The following is a 22,993-nucleotide window of genomic DNA, read 5'->3' as shown; positions in this document are numbered from 1 at the left end:
TAACTAGATTTGGAGAAAGAATGACTTGGATGACTCAACATATATGTACCAATGATGGAATCAATAACCATCACATAGGTGGATAGTATTGGGACTTTAATTAGGTGTTGAGACTCTCGAATAATCTACTTCTACTTCAACACCCGGTGGGGATGGTACCCACAAAATTATGTGCTAGTATATAAGTTCCTCGCAAAAGGATGGACTCTACTAAGAGTCAATGAAATATATTTAGTAAATATTAGTCCATGTTAGGAGACTTTGAATCCTAGTGAGGAGATTTTAACCCTATCAAGAGTTATGCCAACCCTGTTAGGAGTTGTGAAAGGTAGAGGAACCCATTGTCAAAACATCTTCAGTGGAAAGACCAATAAACTCTCTATCAAATTGGCCCTTGTATTATTTCTTTTATAAAAATCCCAAAAGATCAAATTTCCACTAGCACTCTCTTCCATATACAATTACTTATCTCTTTCACTATGCCTCTACTACACCAAATAATTCTCATATATCAATACTAGATCTGCAAACATGCATCACACAAATCCCTTAGATCACTTACTCGCATGTAATTCACATTTATAGTTCACATTCTTTCTTACATCACATTCATAATCATGAGGCAAAAAATAAATTTCCGTTATACCAAGTCCTCAATTATTTTTTTGAGTTGGCCTTGGGGCTCTCTCAATTTAGAATTACAATAAGACCTCTTTAAGATAAAACAATACACACTACATTACATCTTTTCACAATTTCATAACACTATCAACTCACAAAATTCACAAATCTTCAAATGTATAACCTCAGACTTCACACACTCAATCATATCTTTAACATGATGTCTTCTACCTCTATCTAATTGTGCTCAAGTAGATTCTATCCCTATTAAGAGATATAATATAATTACCAAAACCACTACACAAAAACTCTATCTCTATATTTTATTCTATAAATTTTGATTAATTGTCATCGGTCTTCAACTTTCTATATGCACACTTAACGACAACATCAGGACACTATGTAGAGCATGTCTTCAACTGCACTTCATCTAATATTCAATCCTCAAACCATACAATTGTAAGGACCCTCCTCGTATGTACTAATTTAATATAAATCTCTCTGTTAAATGGTTATAGGAGATTTAAATGGATATGAAGTAATGTTTATATTGTGAATTCTTGATGAATTGAGAGCAGTTGACACATCTATGTTTTAAAACTCAGTGATTTAGGAACTACTACATTATCTCGACTGTTTAAATATTATAATTTCAATAACGATGATACAAGGCATTTTCACCTGATGATAGGGGTTTTGAATTTTGATACCTCTATAATTAAGTTTTGTGCTTCAGATAGTTCAATATTCTTTAATTGGTGATGTTTATGATGATAGGTATCTGGATGCCTAACGATGATTATTCTGGTATTTTAATCTAAATGAATGGATAAGTTATGATATATTGATTTTATGATTATCGATGATTAAATGTGAGTAGAAATGAATTAAATAGTTAACTTATTTGAAAGATGGATGTTTTAATTTACATGAATTTATTGATATGTATTTTACATATATACATGTGTTTCTTGAACTACTAATGTGTGCAGTGAGTGTGCAAGAAATTTAGTCGAGAAATCCAATGGAAGGACGAAAACTGAACCCCTTGTTAATTTTTGCTATCTTTGCATTGTCTTTCTTTGAAGGTTGTTAATTGGTCTTACTATTCTCCTAGCCTTTTTTTGTTTCCTATTAAGTCTTTAAGGTTTAAAAATATTAAATTTAAGTACCCTAGGGGTAAGGGTATGGGTTGGGAGTACTTTCCACCCCTTTAGCCTCCTTGGTTGACTTTTAGGGTCACTCAAAAACCCTACTTTTGGTTGATTACGAAAATTGATTGTATCCTACATGAGTTGGTGACTCAAACTCCATCTTGAGTTTACTTGAAGTCTAGTTGAGTTAAGGATCATACTTAGAGGCATTTTGGAGTAGTTTTGGGGTTGTTATCCAATCTCTAGTTTTGGAGAAATTGGAAGATTAAAGGAAAAAAGGAAAAGCTCTTCTCAACCTACCTTTTTGCCATAAATTTTTGTGAAGGTAAGAGTTCTTCACTCTTTTGAATTGTTTCTTCATGTTGTTCATGCTTGAATCATGCATAAGGCATTGTGTTGTTCTTTGTATTTCTTGCTTGTGTGTTGGGGTTGATTTGGAGGGATCTTAACTTTCTTCTTGATGTTATTCTTTTGCTTGTCTTGATGTTTTGTGTTGATGGGATTTCATGGGGATTGTTTGGGCATCACTCACCCTTGAATAGGGAAGAAGTGGCCATGTATGGGGGAAGGGCCTTAGTTGGACCTCAATAGTGTAGAGTCTCCTCTCATGGTGAAGGAGGGAAAGAGGGTAGGGTGTATGTGCCCCTACTTGTCATCCCATACCTTGTATGAAAATTTGAATTCTTGTAGAAGGGAAGGAATGAATACCCTTGTTATATTGGCCCCGAAAGGGCATTTGTAGAAGAATGAAAGTTCTTGAATTTTAGCCCCAAAAGGGCTATGTTATGGTATGGTGATTGACATCTCCTATTGAGAAAAATCCACCTCCCCCCCTATTTTGGTTCAATGTTGAACCTATTGTGCAAAATCGAGTTGGGAATGCATGCTTGAATTGTTCATCATATTATGTTGTTTTACGTCCATGATGGTTCTTATCTCTCCATGGTTCCCTTGGTGCATTGAAGATATTGGAAAAGACCTCTTGTGAAGGACCTAGAAGAGATCTCATTTGAGTTGTAACATTATGTAAAAATTTATTTAATTTTTGATGTATTGGCAAGGATGTCTGGTTTTCTTACTGGTTCTTTTCCAATGGAGTCTTGAACCAGGTTAAATAATAGAAGAGAAAAAAAAAAGGATTGAGTAATGTTCTTGCATTGAGCCTTTTAGTATTTCAGTTCTTTACATATGTTTAATTGAAAATGGGTAAAATGAAGTTTCACTCTTCCAATGATATTCATATGTTTTGTAATCATATTAATTTGATTGAAATTAATTTGATAACATAGTGATATATATAAAGTTATGCAAATTTAATATTAAAATATGTTAAGAAAATTTGCATTTGATTTGTACTTAACTTTTGTAATTATTCATGAGTGTGAGGAAGTAAAGTAGTTCTATTCAAATACGTATGTATTACTTTTAATCCAATTATCACCCTTGTTTTTAAAACACAAATTGTTAATGTGTTTATGCCCTATATTTTGGGCATGACAACAATCTCAAACATTGCCTTCTTCTCTCTCAAATTTCCAATATGTTGACATAAATGATAAATACTGCCATGAATGCAACATATCATCATACTAGAAATCTCCCAAATTCTTCTAGCAATGCTAGGATAATCCCTCATAGAAATATCATCAACGTTCATGCTAAAAATATTCCCCTTTGGCATTCATGAGAAAATAGTTGAAAACATCTAAGTTCCAAGAATATCAAACATACCACTCTGCTACAACTACTCCACTATTGTAGTCATCTTCTTTTAAAATCCTCTTCATCAATCAAATCAATCTCTTAGGAATACATTTCTATTGGTGTTGATGTTCCCCCATGGATATACTTTCCTCATGACATCAATATTTTCTCCATTTCTTCCCCATATGACATCAATGAAAAAGTTATCATTATGTCAATTCTTCTACAAAAATATCTTCATCAAGATCAAGTGTCCAAAGATGCTCTTAAATATGAAGAATCCTTCATAACTTGGCTCAAACACAGATAATACCCCATAGAGGAGGCATCCAACATTTAGTCTAGATAAACAATAGTGCTCTATACTACTTAGACTGATGCAATCTTTGCATTGTCTATTCATAAGTAGGCAAGGGCATAAACCCAAGCATACCTCTCAAATATTTAAATGTATCCTTTGGTAAAGGATTTGTAAATATATCTACTATTTTCTCCTTTATACTAATATACTCTAGTATGATTTCTTTCTCTACAACCTTCTCTCTCAAAACATGATACTTAATAGATATGTGCTTTGGCTTATATTGTAACACATGATTCTTAGACATGCTTATTGTACTTGTATTATCACAATGTATGATAATAGGTTCTATAAACTCAACTCTAATTTGCTTCAACATCTGCTTCATCCACATGATCTGATTGCAATTAATTGTTGTTGCTACATACTCTTCTTTTGTTGTGGTTTATGAGATGCAATTTTTTTTCTTAGCCAAGAAACCAATCTTCCTCCTAAAAAAAATGCTCCACCACTTGTACTCTTTTTGTCATCCATTCTTCCTACCCAATCTACATTAGTATATGCACATAGTTGAAAGTTATTTGATCTATCATACCATAACCCAAAATCAGTTGTTCCCTTCAAATATTTGAAAATCCTCTTTACTGCTCCATAATGTGATTCTTTAGGATCAGCTTGAAATCTTGCAACAATTCCAATTGCATTAGCTAAACCTAGTCTTGTATGAGTCGAATATTGAAAACCTCCAATGATAGATTTGTACTTCTTTTTCTCAACAATTGGTGTATCATCTTTGATAGAAAACTTATGACCAATTACCATAGGTTTACCAATAGGTTTGCAACCTTCTAGACCAAATATTTTCAATAAGTCTTTTGAATACTTAGTTTGTGATAAGAAGATACCTTCACTATTTTGCACAATTTGCAAACCTATTTGTACCCAATATGGACCGAGTTTTAAAAAAATTTAATTTATGGTTTTGAACTTCTTTGAATCAAGGTTAAAAGTAGTTTGCAGTGGTTCAAGGGCTCAAAGTGATTCGGTATGCATAAGAAGATTCACAAGTTCATAGTTTCAGAGATTTGGGATTTAGTTTGAAGGCTTAGCAATTCAAAGTTCATATTAAGGTCAAGTTCAAAGGTTTTTCCTAATACCATTAACACAATTAGATGCAAAAGAATAGGTCAAAAATTTCCTCACTTTTTGTGACTCGGTTTGGAGGTCGAGGTCCTAGTTTTGAAGATCAAATTTGATTCAATGGGCACATTGTAGCTCACCTAGTTCATGTAGGATCCACAGATTCACAGATTAAGGGAAAAGGCTAGTGAATTCTCAAACATTTACACATGTAGACTATGATCAAAATATCAGTTTAAATGGAGCCAGTAAGTTGATTATGGAAGTAGAGAAGATCAAAATTCATCTAAGTTATCAATGAACAACTTGATCCATCATATTTGGGCCTACACATCATGAAATTGATAACATCATATTGAAGGAAATTAAGTGCATATTCCAATACAATCTCTGGCACATCAAACATCGATATTTTAATTGTGGTGGCTGGTGTATGTGTTAAAGCCCTATTGTCATGTAGACATGGGGGGACGATATGGTTGCTGATGCTCCCAATATAGAATATAAATACAAGCAATGTATTTTGAAATTAAAGATCATCCCCATGTAATAATGAACCTATGGTTTTCTTAGTATGAAGACAAGTGTAAGCTAGAAATTCCAATGCATAATAAACCCAAACTCACATTTGTGATATCAAAAGAATCAAAGGCAGTCTCTAATTGCAAAGAATGCTAGAATTTACATTGCCCTCATCAAAGATGTTTATCACAATTGTAATAGATCAATGGCTTTCTGCTTATTTAATTTATGATTGGCTTATATAAAGGAAAGTATAAGCTATTTTGGTGGGATAACGGGCTCAGAAAGAACAAAGAGGTAGGTGCAGAGTAATGTTTCAAGGTGGCAATAAAAATTGAGCCCAAGATATAAATTTCACGTGATAAGTACCACGTGAAGAAGCATAATATCGGGTTACTATAAAATGTACGCTACATTATGCACTCAAACAAGGAAGGATATATTCGTAGCATGATGGATCCATCAAAATCAAGACATAGAGATTTTTGTGGATGAATGAAATGGTTTGTCAAGATTCTTGAACTCATCAAACACTCGGGAGCACATGAAAGGAATCATAGAGTGTTTGACCAAATAGTTGTAGTGCCAAATATAAATTCATACCAGTGTCATTGGCAAGAAAAGATCATACACATATAGAGTTTAGGGGAGAAACCTGACTTTCCTCCCATTTTCTAAGACCCGTACCTTAGAGTGAGGTCAGGTTTTCTTCATAAAAGAAACAGGTGTATTGATGGTCAATCTTACTAACTATTACACATATCATAAATGTCATCCCCACTATTAGTGAAGGCTTTCACGATTAAGGAAGTAAAGTGTGACTGTCCAAACATAGTTGATAGTTAGTAATTTAGCACAGATTCACAGGATGCCAAGTCCAACATGAAATAAGAATGATACTTGTGAGCTCGATCGAGGATCAAATAAAAAATGAGACAATAGATTTCTTTCAAATCTTTGAGAAAATATGCAATGTGCAAAGGCATGGGTGGTGCAGGAAAATTGTTTGACTAAGGGCTGAGATATGAAAGTGGCCAGTTATAGAGGATGCAAGAGAAGTGTTTGGCAAAATGCTCAAATGACAGAAAGTTGAACATGATGGTAGCGGGATTATCAGTGTTCTACACATTTTGAGTCATCCAAATAATGTAACAGATGCCCTCATTAGATGGTCATGAACAATGAAGTCATACATTGTGCATGCAAGCATCCTCCACGCATACGATCATGGGTTTGTTCCAATATGGAACTTTTTGCAATAGTGAACCATGTTTAAATTAGGATTATAATTATGGTCCACATTTTGGATGCCAACATCTATGGATAGGTTAAGGCTAAACTTCTCCATCTTTAGGTAATCTAATGAAATATTCAATTGGGGAATTTGAATAAAGCATTCAGTTTGATAAGTAACCACTATGCTTGGAAAACAAGTGTATGTGGTTGATATGAGGTGAATTTTTTATTAATGCCACTTATGATGTTTTGTTTTAATAAAACCATTATAAAGGCACGTAGAATTTCCAAATAGGAAAAAGTAAACTTTTGAAAAAATTAAAAGGAATGCATTCACTTTCAAAAGTCAGTTAATCGGTTTTAATAACTCACATAAAACTTTATGAAGCAAAGGATGGGATTGAGTTTCAGGGGATGATTATCACAACAAGAAGAGATAAATGGGATGGTAGAGGCAATATCAGGGGTTTCACTTTTTTTTTTGGAGAGCAGACTTGGTGCTATAGCAAGAGGGAGGGAGAGAGAGAGAGAGAGAGAGCAGATTTTGGGACTATAGAAGAGCAGATCTTTATTTTCTTTTCTAAACTTTGTGTTAGTAAGGAGAGGAAATTTTGATTTTAAGTGTAATGTAAATGAGGGAAATTCTATTTTATTCTAGATAGTGATTCTGATGAAACATGTAATGAAGTCTATGTAATTTTATGCATGTTAGAGAAGGGAGATCTAGGAGAAAATTGCATACCAAGACTTTGAGCTTTGGGTAGTTTTCTTTCCACTGATCATTGTCTTTATGTAACTTTTAGTTTTTTCTAAACGCATTTAGTGTCACTATTTCCTAAATATATTTGATTTCAAGATACCTTTAAAGTTCTGATTCTTCACTTTCTCAGGGTTTTCATTCACTTTGTAATGCAACATCTGGGCAAATGAACTTTGTGCCATTTTTCTATTCTTTTCTTTTTAGTTAGTTTCTGCATCTATCTCATGTTTACAGGTAGATGTTTGTAAACCTTTTGTGCTTTCTAGTTAAAAGAATTCGTATTTGAATTCATTGTAAATCATGTATGGGGAGCTATATCAGGATAAATTTAGAGGGCATTTACGCTTTTCAATAGCAAAATGACCCAACTGTTAGTGTATGTTTAGTCTTCCTATTTGGGCTTTGGGGTTAATTTTTGTATTTTTCTTTGGAGGACAATCTGTTCACTAACAAAACCAAAGAAATACTTCATTTCACCAATCATTCTAATCTCAAATTATTTCTTAGGTTTACATGAAAATTTCTCACTTGCTTCATCATCTCCTCAAAAGATTATAGCATCTACAAATACTTCAATACTTAGTAAATAATTTTTTAATTTACTTCAAATACATGTTACTATCTGTAGTACCTTTAGAAAATCCCAATTTTGCCAAATACTTGTGCAACCTTGTGCTTGTTTCAATCCATACAATTCTTTCTTCAACTTGAAGATCATATCTCCTTCTTTTGTCAAAGGAAAACCTTTAGACCACTCAATGTAAACTTCTTTTTCAAGTTCTCCATTCAAAAATAGATTTCACATCCATTTGATACACTTTGAATTTCTTGTTAGTTGCATATTGAAAAAACATTCTGACTGCTTCTATTCTAGAAATAGGTGCAAATGTTTCCTGATAGTCAATACCTTCTTGCTATGAATATCCTTTACATACCAATTGGTGGGACTCAATATTTTCCACATATTATTGCTTTGATTATAGTTGATCTCATTGAGTTATTTTCATATTGCTAATTATTTATCATTTTAAGGATATTCTTCTTAGCCTAGGTTTATTATACAGTAGTGATCAAATAAAAGAATTACTTACTACATTTCTTTCTATTTGGAGGAAATAATGATTAGCCATCTAAATTAAAGGTGCCTATCCCAGAATGCAATCCCAAGGCTTACTCATGACATGGTAGTTTCTATCTATGGATTCTTGGTTCTGATTTTCTTTAAATTATGTGAGATATATAATTTCTTCATATATCATTATAGCTACAGTGATGAAGCATCAAGTATTGGTATGTATTATGGTAATAGTAGTAGGGCCATCTTCAAAGATGGGTGATATATTGCTATAACATATAACAATTAAGCATATCACTATGAAGATAAGACATATTTGCAACATAGTGATGAGTGATAAAGATTAGTGTATCACCATAACCTTCCATGATCATTGGCAAGTGTGGATATAAGGTTTTGGTTTTGTCGAACAACAATGAACTAAGTTATATTACTATATGATACAAAATAAGTGCTTTTGGTAATTGAAGAAAGGAATTGTGTGTTGCAGTGATTAGCGATAAGTTGGTTGATTACCATATGTTACAATGATAGAGTAGTGATATTTTCAAGAGGTCGCTATTGCCTATAGCGATGGATCGAATTTGATCGTTGATCGCATTTAGATAATAATGGACATAGCAATGAGCGATATGCATTTATATATTTCTATGTATTATAGCAATAAGATGAAAGATCACAACCATGACCAAAACTCATGATTGCTATACTCTATAGTGAAAACATCTATTGGAGGTTGTAGAAGAGGAACTTCTTATATAGTGATGATAGATAAGGTTATCACTATTTCTATGGCAATAAATGTGAAAAGTAAAACAAATCGCTATTTAGGGGATGAGACATAGCAATCAAAGATGCATAGGTATTTTTCATGGGAGCTAGAGTGATCAATATTTGAATATATTTTATGAGGCAGGGCAGTAATGACAGGAAATGACAGAGGAAAATCTATTTTGCATTGAAACAACCAAAATATTTATGACATTGATTCATGTAGGGAAATAAATGAACAAACATATAAGGAGCATAGTACCAAAATGGTAATCATTCTACATTCCAAACTCAAAGAATTTCATGGAAGCTATAAAGTTTTTTGTTAGTGCACAAAATTTGTAGAAAAATTTGGTTCCAAAAGGACTTTCAGAGAAACATGGAAGGTTCTATCTCAGCACCAAAGAGAAAGGTTGAAAAAGTGAAGAAGGGAAAAATTGAGAAGAAACAGAGAACAGAAGATGAAGTTCCTCCCAAAAAATTGAAAGAGGACTTGATCGAAAACATGGATTTTGTCGGGTCTAAATCTAGGAGTAAATTTGTTTCTCTTAAAAAAATGGAAGATAAATATTGTGAAGTAGGAGATGTTTGAAAAAGGATGAGGGGTTATGAGATTTTCTTATACCATTAAGTCAGAAGGAATCACAAAGTACCTATTTGTCATCCATGGGAGATGAATTTAGGAAAAAAATTTGTCCCTAATGTATTTGTGAATGTCAAGTTTCTAAAAGTTATCATCAATAAATATAATCTTGATGATAGATGTATCTATGACAATGCAGGGGATAAATTCATGGAAATTGCAATTGATTCCTTAAATGAGGTCTTCAAATTGCAAATGAGCTCACAAAGAAGTTGACATTCAAGGAGTTGAAGAATGAGTATGAGAGGTTAAATATATCTTATATGCAATGGAATCTAATAGTACATAAAAATGTCAAGAACCATTGATTGTAGCAAATGGACCACCATTTAACATTATTGTGTTCAAAACATATCTTGATATGACTATTGACACAAAATTCTTCACCCTTTCCTGAGGAACTACTTCTCAGGATACCTTGTGTAACGTTGAAATGACCTCCACATGTGAGACTTACACTCTGATGTTGAATCTCTGGAGAAGGTTGACTTCCTTACTATGAGGGTGCACCTAAACTACTACTGGGAAGGAAAAGGGAGAAGGAAATTGAAATATATATGCAAAAAGGGAAAGGGGGTGATGCACCAAGATAGAAATATAGTTACGACTATCCATGTATGCACAACACATCAATAAAAAGTCTAGATACATAGATCTTGGCTCTATTCTATTTTCAAGAACTCACATGCAGTTTTGGAATTGATCAAGTGTTGAAAGGAAAGACATCTTCATAGATACAACAACTACTAACATACTTAACACAACATATGAATCAAGAAAATGGAAAAGAAACATTTACTATAAGGAAAATACATGCACTAGTAAATAGAATGGCAAGAAAAAGTAAGGAGCAGAGATTTCATTAATGGGAGGCAAAAAATATAGAGCATAATGTTGCTACAAAATACAAATGAAGAAGAATGCAGAAAAAATATTTACAACTTGCCTTTATAGAGTTTAGGCATAACTTAGATCTAAGTTGAAGTTCAAACCCCACAAGATGGAGTCAAGTTCCAAAGAGCAGAAATAAATGAATATGAGAACTAAATCTAATCATGAAATACAATCTACTGTAGAAGTGACAGGAAGAAACCAAAATCAACACATCTAGCTATAAGAGATCAAATCCAAATGATGCATTAATACCATGGAACAAGGCCCAAAATGTCATTTTGCATCAAAGAATTGATACTTGTAATGTGTCATGGTTACAACAAATAAATCTGCACCACTATCAAAAAAATACAATATGGGATAACATGCAAGTTAACCCACTGCAAAAAATATAGAGTTGACCCATGTGGAATAAATTTGACTTGCCCCCAATAGCTGTGAACCGTTGATGTAGATCTTTATTTGAATATGAATGACTCAGATGCTGCAAAAATATCCTCAACAGATGAATAAAATCCAACCGTAGATCAAAGATCTTCCTTTATAACCATGGATGGCTAAGATGCACTCAAAATATCCAAAGAAGCCCCAAGATCTAATGGCCATCGTATCTTCACAAGAGGCCCAAGAAATGATGCAAAAATATGACCACCATCTGATCAAAAGCAACGTAGCACAATAATGATTCACCACTTGGAATGCAACTATTGGTCGGCATATTTCTTGAATGTTTGGTTTAAGTGGCAACAACAATTTCATGATTTTTGAAAGAGTAGCAAAGTCATTCTTGAAAATGGAAAAATTGGTTAATGCAAAATGTTAACCTTGGAGAAAATGCACATTAACCTGCAACTTAGCATATGAAGGAAAAATGAGCCAACTTGACAAATGAACAAACTATGTTAACACGAGATGTTAACCCATCTGAGAAGTGTGTTAATCCACATCAAAGAATCTAGCCCATTGAAGATCTCTCAAATTAGTTATCAATGATGGGCTAAATGGGGGTAGAAATGGCCAACATTTTTAGTGACTCAATAGGATGCTTTCCTGCTAAGCATAGACCAGTGGCCTTGAGAAATCCATGGGGCATAAAGTCACCAAAGAGAAATGACACATTATCCCACCTACAACTTCACAAAATTTTGCAACCAGCAAAAAACAAAAAAATTTGGGGAGTTCTAGAAAGCTCAGAACAACTCCAAAAAATAGGAGCAAATGTGCTTGTGCACTATTTGGAAAAGAGGAAAATCCTACTCTACTAAATACAAGAATTTATAATTACAAAAATCAAACAAATCCATTAATTGGCTTGTTGAGGTAGTTGTCCTTCCTCACAAGTTGATTTCTTGTTCCATGCATAAGGTCAGTCAAGTGAATCAGTAAGTATGACAAGTGCATTGTTGCATGGAATGCCTTCCTCCCAATGTTGAAAAAAATGAAGCTTCCTAGTGCTAGGGCATTACCTTGTGGAGCAAAATATACTTGCTCCTCTTTTTGAAAATCTTCCTCATGCTCAAGTGTAAGCATGACCAGGGGCAACTTACATTGTTGAAGAGCTAGATGCTTGATGAGGCATCCTCTTGATGGTTTCAGGTCCAAGCAATTAGCCTTGACCTCACTATTGTGCTCTACAATAGTTGTATCCTCTTAGCTAGCAAGGGCTAGCTCTGATGGTATGGTTGGTGATGTGTGTGCCTCCACTTACTGCAAAAAGGGGGGAGTAAGAAATTTTTTTCCTTGGGGGCTACTATTCTTTAGCTTCTTGCAATTGGGAAATTTTGAGCCTTGTCTCCTCCTAATCTATAGAAAACCATCTATCAAGGTCCTCCTCAAATTGGGCCACCCTCACATTAAAATCTAGAGAGAAAAGGTAGGCCAAGCATTCATCTTTATTCATATAATATGGAGGATTGAAAAAAAATTTATCTTCGTAGAGGGGATCCATGAAGAAGTGTTTAAACTAGGGACTTCATAGGAAGTGCGAGAAATACAAAAAGATCCAGAGATCTTTACACAAATCAGCACTTGATCTATTGAAACTAGAAGATGCATAGAGCAGCCACGACGTTAGATGAAATACCTCTAAAGGCTGATTTCACTAAGAATAACACCCAAATTCTCAATGCATAAGATTGGATTGGCTTCCAATGGACTTATGAGGCTGAAATCTATGTCCCATTAGGCATGCCAAAAATTGTTGACACAAAAGTCTACATCCTTGCCTAAGGAACTAATTCTTAGGAAACCTTGTGTAACATGAAAATGACCTCCAAATGTCAGACTTGCACTCTGAGGTCGAATCTTTGGAGAAGGTCAACTTCCTTACTATCAAGGTGCACCTAAACTACTACTGGGAAGGAAAAGGGAGAAGGAAATTGAATTAAATATGCAGAAAGGGAAAGGGGGTGATGCACCAAGATAGAAATATGGTTACGACTATGTCCATGTATGCACAACACATCAATGAAAAGTCCAGATGCACAGATTCTATCACTATTCTATTTTCAAGAATTCACATGCAGGTTTGGAACTAATCAAGTGCTGAAAGGAAAGACATCTTCACTAATACAACAACTACTAACAAACTTAACACAACGTATGAATCAAGAAAATGGAAAAGAAACATTCACTACAAGGAAAATACATGCACTAGTAAATAGAATGGCAAGAAAAGGTAAGGAGAATAGATTTTACTTATTGGAGGCAAAAAATGTAGAGCATAATGCTGTTGCAAAATACAAATGGAGAACCTAGGCAAAGTATTTACAACTTGCCATTATAGAGTTTAGGTAAAACTCAAATCTAACTTGAAGTTCAAACCCCACAAGATGGAGTCAAGTTGTAGAGAGTAGTAATAAATGAATATCAAAACTAAATATGATCATGAAATACAATCTACTATAGAAATGATAGGAAGAAACCAAAATCAACACATCTAGTCATAAGAGATCAAATCCAAAAGATCTGATCATTGCATGTAATTAGGAGGCATCGAGATGCATTAATGCCATGGAAAAAAGCCCAAAATGTCATTTTACATTAAAGAATTGATCCTTGTAATGTGTCATCGTTGCAACAAATAAATCTACCCTTTTGTCAAAAAAAAAGTGGAATTGGATAACACACAAGTTAACCTATCGTAAAAATATAGAGTTGACCCATGTGGAATAAATTTGATTTTCCCCCAAAAGGTGTGAACTATTGATGTAGATCTTCATTTGAATATGTATGGCTCAGATGCTGCAAAAATCTCCTCAACAGATGAATAAAACCCAACTGTATATCCAAGATCTTCCTTTATAACCACGGATGACTGAGATGCACTCAAAATATTCAAAGGAGCCCCAAGATCTAATGGCTATCATATCTTCACAAGAGGCCCAAGAAATGATGCACAAATATGACTACCATCTAATCAAAAGAAACCTAGCACAATAAGGATTTTCCACCTAGCATGCAAATATTGGTCGACATATTTCTTGAATGTTTGATTGAAGAGGCAACAATGATTTCATGATTTTAGAAAAAGAAGTAGTCATTCTCTGAAATGGTGAAATTGGTTAACACAAAATGTTAACCTCAAAGAAAAAATGTGTTAACCCACAACTCAACACATAAAGGAAAAATGAGCCAACTTGGCACATGAACAAGCTGAACTAGCTTGGCACATGAAGAAATTGTGTTAACACGAGATGTTAACCTGTCTGAGAAGCGTGTTAATCCACATCAAAGAATCCAACCCATTGAAGATCTCTCAGATTGATTATCGATGATGGGCTAAATGGGGGCAGAAATGGCCAATAATGACATATCAATCCTCTGGGCAAGTGGGAGGAATAAGAGTTCCAGACCTAATGGAGATTGGACCCATGGTATTGGCATATGATGTTCAAATGTTGGAGCCTCAGCCCTATGACTATGCTAAGTATGTTGTTGATAACATTCATTCTTTTTTTGTTAATTTTAGTGATGTTGATTGTCCTACTTTCAAACATTATTCTTTATGCATGTACATGATTTTATATTATGGTCAATTAAGAAAATTGTGGCATGAAAATTTGAGACTAGATGTATGGGAAAAAAATGGGGAGGAAAAGCCAGTTCAAATGTGGACTTCCATATGAGATTACAGATATAGTACATATTGTTACCTTACTTTTGAGATATACTTTGTTTTGGTATCAAGCTTTCCCTTCCATCAATCTTGACATAAAGAGATTTTTAAGACCTAAGGATAATGAATTGGGGGAAAAGATCAAACATAATTGGGGTGATTAGTATCCATATGATTATTTTACATCTTTTAGAGTTTTTAGATTTGAGGGTATACCCTTCAGATTGCCAGCTTTGGTACCTAATAGGATTTCTTATTTAGAGATTGTAAGGAAAATGTCAAAATCTAGCAAGCAACATGTTGGAGGGAAACAAAAGAACAAAATTTTTCTCCTTGCCATTATATATATATATATATATATATATATATATATACAATTTTTGCAACCAAATCATATGATAAAATTGGAGAAAAATTGTAGAATGAATACCTAATATATACTAAGGATCCATGGACTCATTATGATCCTGAAGGTTATATCCATACCTGTAGAAAGTCACATAAACTAGGTGACTATGTCCATCATAACATTGAAGATGAAGAGTATAAGAGAGTTGGGAAAAAATAAGAAGAAAAAGGTTGGGAAAGGTTCAGTAGGTAAGAGTATAAATTTTGAGGTTAATTCTATTGAGGACTACAATGAAGAGGATGAGGGGAAGGATAAGAAGGAGGAGAATAATGTGAAAGAGGAGAGAACTAGCAGGGTCCCGGATCATAGGAAGGTGGATAGCTAGGCAAAGATGAGAAGGGGAATTGATATGGACACTAATCAGGCTTGTGGCAAGGGTCAGGAGACCCCTCTGAATTCTCAAGAGGAGAGAAATGAGGATTGTGTTACAAAGAAAACTACTTTTTCTTTTAGCTCCAAGGGAAGGAAAATGGTCTGGAGGAACTTTAAAACTCAAACTCTAAAAAATGGACATTGTGAGAGAAACAATCCATCCCAAGGTCTTAGAGGGAAATGATGGTAGAATCCATTTGGAGGAACTAATTGATTCAGCAATGGTGATTCTCAGCAACAATGCTAGGGAGGTGGGAATCAATCTCCTAAACAATGCCCATAATAGCATGGTGGATAACTTTCGGTCTATCAAGTGGATTTTCCATCAAATGGAAGAGATAAAGATCAGGTTGCAGGGTTTGGAAAGGAAGGAAGGGGAAGATAGGTTTGACAAAATTAGCAATCTAGATACTAGGGTAATTGAGATGGAAAAAAGAATGGATATGATGGAGATCTGTCTCCATAGCTCTGCTAACTAGAGCCTCAATATTATCAAAGGATTAAATGATAATATCAAGTAGTTGCATTCTATGATGGAGGTTAGCATAGGAGTGAAAGAAGACATGGACAATGAGGAAAATAGGGTATCTAAAGAGGATGTCAACCCCCTAGATAAGAGCCCAAGCAATAAATTAAGACCAACCAAGAGGAAGAGGGATACAGAGGACTCTCTAGATGATATTTAGCTAATGACTAAAGCAACAAAGACCATGGAAAAGCTAGAGCTCAAGGCTACAAAGTTGGTCAAAGATATGGTGCCCTGATTTGTTCTCCTAGCTTTTCTATTTTTCCTCGAGTTTTTTGGTTTTCTAGGCTTGCCTGCTCCTTTAGAGGTTTTTTTTTATGACCGGTTCTAGTGGTCTTCTATGGCCTATTTTTTTTGTTTTTCTACTTCATGTTCTGGACTTTAAATTAGTTTTTTTTTTTTACTGTGGGGTTTTAGGCACCCGTTAAAACTTTTTTACTTAATAAAAAAAATTAAAGATGAACAAAAATTCAAGAATATGGAATGGCTATAGATTTAGCAAAAGCTACAAGAGTAGAACAGAGAGCTAGAACAAAATAGACAGCAAGAATTGGAACAATTCAAAATTGACATATAGAATCTGCCAAATTCTCCTATTCTAATGACTAGAACTCTAGATAGGCCATAGATTCAAGTACTAGAATATGATGTCTAGTTGCTTGACAAAGTAAATGTTGAGAAGGATGAAAGGATCCTTGAGTCTAGAAGGTTTGTGAGTGATGATGATTTTGTTAGATCAAAATAATTTATTTATGTTATATTGTGAGGCCTCACCCCGACCCGTCATAGCATATATATATTTTTATTTTCATTTTGATATTCAGGACTTTGATATTTTGACATTTATTCGAGACTTAGATGGATAGTGGTTTGTTTTATCTGTTGATTTTAACATTATAGTAGTGTTTTCCATTTATAATATGTACTAAGAACCTAATATTGTGAATGGGATGATTGAACAATATGAATGCAACTTTACACATGGCAAGATAGAAATTAGATTATGATGTGATGTGAAATGTTAATTTGATTATGATGATTTATGATGTGCAGATTTTGATATTTTAACATTTTGAATGTTTAATTGAAATGATTAAGTAAAGGAATTCCATTGAATTATGTTAATATGGATTATGTAACATTTAAATTCATATGCATTTATGATATGTATTTTATATGACCTCCTTGGACTACTGATGCTTGAGTTTAGTGTACAGGAAGTGGAACCATAGAAATTTTTGGGGGAAACAAGGTCCAAACCTATGTGAACACAATTTAGCCTAGACGAATCTTTGGAACATTCAAAAGCCTCGTTGTGACACATTCTATTTCATAAATGTGAGCTTGCTTGAGTGTGAATTTTTTAATCATAAAGATGCATTAGGGACATGTCATGATGATGTGGAATGTGCTTTTATGTGTCACTTGACACTTGTGGATTTTGTGTGTGTATGACATGTCATCTAGGGTTTTGGTCATGGTGGAATTTTACCCTAAAACTAATTACCTTGTTAATGATTAAGTAAACTCACTTGAAAAGGGGTAGGATGGGTCATTATCAAAGGAAATTTGAATTTAGACTTGATTAGGGTTTTGAAGGGTCTTTAGGTGGTCCCAAAGTGTCTTTTGTGTGAAAATAAGCTACCCATATGATAGTATAGCATGTTAGGGATATAATTTTGACCATTCATGCCTAGGTAGCCTAGAGGGCCCCTTTACCAATGTCTTATTCCACCAATTTGAAAAATGGAGTTGTCATGTTGATGAGTTCTTTCCCATGTTTCCACTAAGTCAAAAATAGCAACTTAGGGGGAGACAAGTTTTTAAGAGGAAGTGGATGGGTGTTTTTGCCGAAATACATAGTGGGAAATCCTTCTTAGAGAGTCTTGGACAAACTAGTGGAGTGTTCACCCACTCTCTAAGTTTAGAGATAGTTAGGGTTTTACAGGGAGGCTAAGGGATCTCTTCATTAACTATCATATTCTTTAGCTTGGACCAAGGTTGGTGCTCAAACCATGACCATTTTTTTTTAGCATTGCATAATGAATCTACAAGTATGGAGTGTTATTATGGGATCATGTATTGTTATTGTAATCTTTGTGTTGTGTTTTGATTGTGCATTGTGTTTCATGTATTTTCTTGGTTTTCTTCCATGATCTCCTTGTTTTGTTTGAATGTTGAATTTGTTCATGGGTGTGAAGGCTTCACTCACCATTGAGAGGGAAGAGAAGCCTTGGGTGAAGGGGTTAGTTAGGCTCAACAATGTAGTAGAGAGTCTCTTCTCTTGGAGAGAAAGGGGGAAATTCCATGGAGTATGGGCTCCATTGAAGCCATTGTCTTGATATTATAATTTGGGGGTGATAAGTGGAAATTGTGAAGAGAAGCATGTATATTGCAAGACTTGTAGAGGCATGGTGAAATTTAATGTGTGTGAATTGTATTGACATGGAAAATCTCCTCTTTGAAGAGCCCACCTTCACCCAATGTATTTATGATTCCAATGGTGAATCAATGTGTACGCCATGGAAGGGATTGTTATGTGTTGTGTTGTGTGTGTTCATGCATTAGCAAATGTTATATGTGTACATCTTATCTAGGCTTTGTTTCCCCTACTCGGTGGGTGGCTTCATAGAAGCCTAGGATGGGAGGTGAGCCTCCATGGTTCCAAGTTTTGTGTTATTTTGCAGGTTTGAGAAAGTAGATCCTTTGAAGATATTAGAGTTTCACTCATGGAAATATTGAGAAATCAAGTGTTGTGGAGGGATTAAGCTTTCCCATGTCATATCATATTGTGTTGTGATATTAAGTTTCCATTTTTGCTTCATTGTAATGTGAAAGGGATTTTCTCCCTATTGTATATTGTTGTAACTGTGTAAAGTGAAACTTGAAAATTTGTATATAGTTTTTTTTGCAAGAGAAATATTGTAGCACTATCATAGTTGTGTAGGAGGGAAAAGATCAATTCATGTAGAAGAATATCCAATTTTGTGGGGAAGCATATTGAAGTTATGTAGATTAATCCATTGTTCTTGCCTAGATTTGTGTATTCCATCAATAAGTCCTATGGAACTTTCATGTGAGAGAAATATTGTAATCAATGTTTATTGTAAATTTGAGTGGTTTCATTATAAAATTCTCTATCATGTAATTTCTATAATGGAATAAGAGTTCTTGTTTTCAAATCGATCATATGAAATGATTCATTTCACTTTCAATAAGGAGCAATTCCATATGAAATCCAAGTCATAATAGAAAACCTTTATAATTAATTGTGTACATTAGTGTGTTAAATCTGAGTATCTATCACCAATAAATCTCTAGACTATATAGGTATAAGGAACCTCATCAACTCATCATCAAACCAACCACCTTGACATCATAGTTTTTATAGAAGGAACATAAGACATAGTTAAAAAAAAAATCATATGGGAGAGTATGTTGTAGGTGCATTTTAACTCTCTGGAAATCATATGGGAGAAGGAAATAATTTCTCTCCCTAATTACATACAATAAAATAATCTTAAGATTAACCCAAGTACCATGTCCTATCAACTAAAGAGACACACCAAATAAAGTTTTAGAATATAAGATCTTGAAGAAATATTATGACAATCTCAGACATGTGGCTGCATGTCACAATCTACAACTAAAAATAATAATGAAAGAAAATCCCTATGAACAATATATATATATATATATATATATATATATATATATATATATATATATATATATATATATATATATATATATATATATATATATATATATATAATTCATGACATTATCCTAAAAATAAGATGTGGATAATACACACACACACACACACACAAAAACCTAACTTACAAGACACCTAACCTAGGCATCCCTAGGTGAAAAGACATGCCTAATAACCTTTAAAACATTTTTTTTTTAATGCATTCATAAAAAAGAACCCACCCTTGGCTTTGCTACCCTCTTCCCTCACATGTGGCAACCTACTTCCACACTCAAGAGAATTCACTAGCCTTGAGGAAGGTGATTTGATGGAGACAAGTCAAAAAGGGTCATCATATATTCAAATCTACACTTTACCCAATCTCCACCTAGGATAAAGTGCTCTCTCTCTCTCTCTCTCTCTCTCTCTCTCTCTCTCTCTCTCTCTCTATATATATATATATATATATATATATATATATATATATATATATATATATATATATATATATATATATATATATATATATATATATATATATATATATAATGCATGACATTACCCTAAAAATAAGATGTGGATAATACACACACACACACACACACACACAAACCTAACTTACAAGACACCTAACCTAGGCATCCGTAGGTGAAAAGACATGCCTAACAACCTTTAATATATTTTATTTTTTAATGCATTCACAAAAAAGCACCCACCTTTGGCTTTGCTACCCTCTTCCCTCACATGTGAGAACCTGCTTCCACACTCAAGAGAATTCACTGGCCTTGAGGAAGGTAATTTGAGACAAGTCAAAAAAGGGTCATTATATATTCAAATCTACACTTTACCCAATCTCCACCTAGGATAAAGTGCTCATAATGGCAAAGGAAATCAAGGGACCCTCCTCCCATGTCACATAGGTCTTGGGAAAGGAGGGGGACCATGTTTGGAAGAGGGAATGAGTAGGTAATAAGATTGGGAATAAAGTCATAAGGTATGTGTTAGTAACAAATATCTAAGTCATGGGAAAAGTATTAAGGTAGTCAGGAGGTTAAGAAGTATAGGTTAGTTTAGAAGTTAGTATTAATTTAGTTAGTCCTAAAAACTAGGGTGTTGTTTTGATTAGATATTAGTAAGTTAGTAAGGGATTGGAATGTAGGTTAGTAATTAATTATTATTTTTTTAATTTTATTGATTAAATGGTAATGGTATGATTCTTAGTAGGATATGGGGTGAGTAAGGTACCATTATTTAGTGATAGATTTGGAAATTATTGTAGTTTAGTAATTAAATATAAATATATTCAACATGGGTTTTTATGTGGGTTATGTAGGATATGTGTTAGTAAGCAGGTATTTACTAATAATATGTACTTAGGATAAATTAAAATGTATAAAATAATATATACACCTATTGTTTCTTTTTGTAGATTTAGAACACATGAACATAATCTTTTAAATGGTTTGAGGTACCATTCAACCAGTAAATGTACAAGAATTCGATGATAAGTTTTATGTCAGGTAATACGTTATAAAAAATTGGAGATTTAATATTGGTAATGGATTTAAAAATCTAGTTAATAGTACCTAGTTCATAAGACATCAATTGAGTTGAAATTCATAAAGGATAAAATGTAAGAAATTAATTAAAATAATTATACCCTTATAATAATAAACTGGAATGAAATTAGACATAGAAGGTAATGAGCTAAGGTTTTGAATATATATTGTAAGACGACTTGAAATTGGAACATCTAGGACAATTATAAAACATCTTCATATTCATATTTATAATGTCTTAATTTTAAGGATAGGATGTGAAATTTGAAATGGTAACATCATCTACCTCTTATGCTTCATAACTATTAGAACACTAATTGGTCTCCCTTGAAAACTTAAAATACAGTATTTGGAAGGAAAAAAATTCTTTCGCATCAACTAAAATTAATGATTAATTAAAGTAACATTCTGATATTCTCGACAGATACAAGTTGTTATACTCCAAGCACCCCATAGTTTGATATAATATTCATAATAGAATATAAGTATATGTTTATGCACCATCCTTTAGTTCACCTTTTTTTAAAAATTAAAAAATTGATGCTTGTGTTTTGCCTTGTAAATCGAGGCATGACATATATACAATTACAGAGACAAGATATTGAGATATAATTTTCAATATGTCACTCTAGAAAATGAAAAGGAGTTGATGGCTAACCTAAAAGAGGATATCAAGAAAGAAGTGGAGAATATGACTCTAGCAAGAGGGAGACAACTACTCAATAAAGTTGGAATCATGGTTTTACCTGGATGGGATCTGAGTCCATCCTATATATTTGATAGCCTAATCAAATCTAGAAAGAAAGATATGAAATTAGATGTGCAAGGTGTAAAGGATGTAATTATTGGTTCCAAATTTGAGGAAGATGAGAGGTCTATGCTATTATTGGCTCTCTATTCTCCACACAAGAGGCAACAAATTATTGATATTGATCAAGCCTTGGGATATTTGATGACTTTGAAACTAGGGGTAACAGACCCTAATAAATCAGAAACTATGCAAGTGGATATGGTCATGTTTAATCAAGCACAAATGAAACAGGTGACATTTAAATGAGATAATTGGGGAGTGGTGTATAAAAGCCTACTAAAAATAGGAAGGCCACAAACTCAGCCTATGATTCAATCTCCTGATGATGCCTTGAAAATTGAGTTGAAGAGACTATAGGAGGAAACTAAAAGGTTGAAGGATATATCTTTGATAAGAAGGGAAATATATGTCTCTATATTGAAACATCATTTCAAAATGTTGTTAACCAAGTTAGGGCAGGTTTGGTATTTGTAAAATGCATACAAGTATTTGGCTATCCAACATAATGAGGTATATAGAAAGCTTGTTAAGGAGAGGAATTCACTTGCAAAGGATGAAGATATTTGAGAGGTAATCAATTGATCCAAGATCATAATTTGTACACCCAAGAGTTTAAAGATACTTTAAAGTTATTTGAAGATTTGGTCATAGAGCATGGAGTTTTGTCTTGGCATAATACAG

Source organism: Cupressus sempervirens, chromosome 1 (assembly GCF_028749045.1).
Source record: "Cupressus sempervirens isolate cs-2001-9-10 chromosome 1, ASM2874904v1, whole genome shotgun sequence".
Classification (NCBI taxonomy): Eukaryota; Viridiplantae; Streptophyta; class Pinopsida; order Cupressales; family Cupressaceae; genus Cupressus; species Cupressus sempervirens.
Note: the sequence above shows the minus strand (reverse complement) of the source record.